Here is a 4,671-nt window from a genome sequence, read left to right on the forward strand (position 1 = left end):
TAGGCTTTGAAACAGACCTACGGGACAGAATGTGAAGTACGTATAATATGTTCTCAGGCTGACATTTCTGTTAATGGTGTTTATCTTTATGGTTCCTTTTAGCAACATGGATGGTAAATGTAATTGGCAGAAATGTATAATCACAGCCAGAGGATATTATTAAATAAGAAAAATACAGATGCTTCTCCTCTTAATGAGGTTATGCCCCAATAAAACCATTGGAAGTTGAAAATATCGTGAGTCAAAATTGCATTGAATACACTAACCTATCAAACATATAGCTTAGCCTAGCCAACCAGAAACATGCTCAGAACACTTCAATTAGCCTCTAGTTGGGAAAACTCATTTAACACAAAGCTTATTTTATAATAAAATGTTGAATGCCTAATGTAATTAATTAAATACTGTCACCGTGTTAGCCAGGATGATCTCCTGACCTCGTGATCCACCCTCCTCGGCTTCCCAAAGTGCTGGGATTACAGGCATGAGCCACTGAGCCCATCCTTATTATTTTCTTTAGAGATAGGGTCTTGCTCTGTCACCCAGGCTGGAGTGTAGTGGCATGATCATGGCTCACTGCAGCTTGGAACTCCTGCACTCAAGTGATCCTCCTGCTTCAGCCTCCCAAGTAGCTGGGACTATAGGTATGGGCCACCCTGCCTGGCTACTTTTTAATTTTTTTTTTTTTTGTAGAGACAGGGCCTTGCTATGTTGCCCAGGCTGGTCTTGAACTCCTGGCCTCAAGCAACGCTCTCCCATTGGCCTCCCAAAGTGCTGGGATTACAGATGTTAGCCACTACACCTGGTCAGGACACTGTTTTCTGTCAGGTACCTTGATAATTACTTCCAGCTCCAAAATCTTATGCTAATTAAGTTAAGAAACTCTCAAAGTTTTTTCCCAAAGTTTTCTCCATAAATGCTAGATTAACTTTGTTTTTAATTTTCTTCTCAGGATTCAGTATAGTTAGAAAGAAAAGTGAAAATAATGTAGAAAGGGTAACAAGAGTATTTCTTACCTTAATTTGCCAAATTTCATTATAATAAACCTCTTATTTTCCAGTATTAGACAATCAGTTATTGCCCTCTGCTACTTATCAACTGTGAACTCTTAAGCAACGTATTTGTCCTTTTTATACCTAAAGTTTTTGATTTTCAAAATCAGGATTAGAATATCTACTTTCAGGTTTATTATGAGAATTTACTACGATAATCTATGTAAAAGGACCTCCCACAGTGATGAGCCTGTATTGGGACTAAATGCCCACTTACTTTATTTTTTCTTCCAACTACGTACTTAAAAATATTCTATTCAACATATTTTTATTTTTCAGGTTTAGTCAATGCTTCTGCAGATGTTTTTCAGAAAGTCTGGTTTCTGGTGAACTTACTTTTTTCATTACCTTAAATATTTTTTAAAATTATGGTAAAATATGCAAACATGAAATTTACTATCTTAACTATTTGTAAGTGTACAGTTCAATATTATTAAGTATATTCACATTGTTGTGCAACCAATTTGCAGAACTTTTTCATCTTGCAAAATCGAGGCTCTATACCCATTAAATAAGTCCCCATTCCTCCCTACCCTCAGCTTCTGACACTTTATTTTCTCTTTCTATGAAATTGATTACTCTAGATCCTTATATAAGCAGAATCACATAGTATTTGTCTTTTTGTGACTGGCTTATTTCACTTGGTGTAATGTCCTCAAGGTGCATCCATGTTGCGGCATGTGTCAGAATATCCTTGGTGAACTTAATTTTAAAAATAAACTTTCTATGATGTGCTTGCTAAAATTTCCAGACTTCCTTTAATATTATATTTCTCCATGTATTGATAGATAATGATGCCCCCAATACCATATCTCTATTATTGTGAAACTGTAAAAAGTGAAATAGTGCCTAGAAGCAGCCTCTAGTCACTAATACTATGCTTGTTAGGAATATCCCACTTTGTTTTGTGTATGTACACGGGGGCATATTTATTACTCTGAATCAGCCAGTGTTCTCCTCCATAGGCTATTCTCTGTTAGCACTCTAGTTCAGAATTGTAGTAAGAAGTCTAATGAACAGAAAGGAATGCTGTAAAAAGCATATTTCAAACATTATTTAGACTATCTATTGATTCTGAGAATTCCTGAGCAACTTTAATTTAAAATGCTCATTTTTCCCACTCAATGCCTCCTGTTACTAGATTCCTTTCTGGGCTCCACTTCAAGCCTTGCTTTCTGTGTTCTTTCTCTCTGTTTGGAATGTACAGCCTCCCAGAGTTCCTGGAACTCTTCCGAATGTGGTGATTTGGTTCTCCTCCAAGACCTTCACTGAATTCAGATGCACTGCTAACTTTCCCAGAGCTGGCCCCTTGAAATCAGGCAGAAGGCAGTCTTGATGGTTAGTAGAAAATACTCTTTTAGACTCAACATATGCAACTACTTTTCACTCCTTTGTGGCTGTTGAACCTACTTCTTTTCTCCCTTTGCTTCATGGGGAAATGACCTGGTGGTTAGGGTGGAGTATGGAGCGAGGTGAGTTGGAGAGGATTCTAGGAGGAGGGAAGATAACAAGGTGGGAGGAGTGTGATCCAGCTGTGGAGAAATCCCCAAATGTTGTCAAATGGGGTCCACATTTCTTGTAGAAATACATTCAATGTCTGTTACCACAGTTTCCTTGAACAATATTCAACAGTTTTTAAAAATTAATTTATTAAAAATTTAAATTAATGACTATCTTAGTCTGTTTTGTGCAGCTATAACCACAGAACAGGTTATTTATAATGAACAGAAATTTATGTGGTCACAATTCTGGTAGCTGGGGAGTCCAAGTGCATGGAACTTGGACTCCCAGCATCCTGTGAGGGCCTTCATGTTGCCTTATGCCATAGCGATAGGTGGAAGGGAAGAGAGTACAAGGAAAGAGCGAGAGAGGGCTGAACTCACTTTTATAACAAATCCACTCTCATGATAATGAACCCATTCCTGTGATAATGACGTTAATGCATTCATGAGGGCAGGTCCCTCAGTACGTAATCACTCTTAAAGGTCCCATTTCTCAGCACTGTTGCATTGGAGATTAAGTTTTCAACACATGAACATTGGGGGACATATTCACACCATAGAATGACTTTTAAGACTGGCTCTCTCCTGTATTTCAACTTTTTCACTTTCTTTTAATTCATTTGTCTTTTAGGCTAGCCACAAGATATATTTTCCTCATCTGGAATAATTTCCCCAAGTTCCCCTTCTACCATCCCATAGCCTCATGTTCTTTAAAAGTCACCTATTAATGGATGATTAGATGCAGAAAAAAAGTCAGCTATAACTCACGTAACTTCAGGGACCCTTCCCTGATTAAAAGGTACTACTCTATAAAGTGATTTCCTATTTACAAGGAGGTGAATTTTAATTCATACAAGAGATAAATTGATGAAATATTTATGAATTATGAATATTTATGTACAAGTCTTTGCATGGACATATGATTTCATTTCTCTTAACTATATACCTACAAGCAACATGGCTGGATTACATGATATGTATGTGTAACCTTTTAGGAAACTGCCCCAACCAATTATGTCATTTTACTTCTTCACTGGAAATATATTAATGTTTGTTATTCTGCACCTACATCAACACTCGGTATAGTTGCTCTTTTTAATTTTTGATATCACAAACATAGTGGTATCTCATTGTGATTTTAATTTGCATTTTCTTAATGACTGATGATGTTGAGCAAGTGCTCAACTTGCCATCCACATACCTTCTTTAATAAGGTGTATGTTAAAATCTTTTGCTCATTTTTTATGGCTTGCCTGTTTTTTATTATTAAATTTTGAGAGTTTTTATGTATTCTATATGTAAGTTCCCTATCAGATATGTAATTTGCAAATATTTTCTCTTAGTCTAAATTCTGATGATGTCCAACTTATCTTTTTCATTTTATGAGTCATGTTTATGGTGTGGTGTCTATGAAATTCTTTGCCTAACTCAAGGTTAGAGATAGATTTTTTCTCATGTTTGGTCTAGAGGTTTATAGTTCTAGTTCCTACATCTAGTTCTTTGGTCTACTTAGAGTTATTTTTATATGGTGGGGATATAAATCAAAGTTCATTTTTTGCCTATGAATATCCAATTTTTACAGCACAATTTGTTTAAAACACTGCCCTTTCTCCACTGAGTTGCTTTTGCAACTTTGTTGAAAATCAATTGACTCTTTATATGTGGGCTTATTTTAGACCCCATTCTGTTCTATTGATCTATTTGCCTATTTTAAAAATCAATACCACACTGTCATAATTACTATAGCTTTATAATAAGTCTTGAAGTCAGGTAATGAAAGTTCTCTCTCTTTCAAATTGGTCTTCTCTTTCAAAATTTTGCTGGGTATTCCAAGTTTTTATATTTTCATATAATTTTAGCATTGGCTTGTTGATTTTTACAAAAGATTCTGCTGGAATTTTTTATTGAGATTACATTGAACTAATAAGTAAATTTTCAGATGACCTATTAGTCAATCTTAGCCTAAGATTTTAGCAAAATTTAGTCTTACTTATGGACATCTTAGCCATATTTACTGTCTCATCCATGAGCATAGTATATATCTCCATTTATTTAGATCATCTTTAATATATCTCAGCAATGGTTTGTAGTTTTTAGTGTACAGGTCTTGCATACAT

The sequence above is a fragment of the Pongo pygmaeus genome, chromosome 8, assembly GCF_028885625.2.
Source record: "Pongo pygmaeus isolate AG05252 chromosome 8, NHGRI_mPonPyg2-v2.0_pri, whole genome shotgun sequence".
In the NCBI taxonomy this organism is placed as follows: Eukaryota; Metazoa; Chordata; class Mammalia; order Primates; family Hominidae; genus Pongo; species Pongo pygmaeus.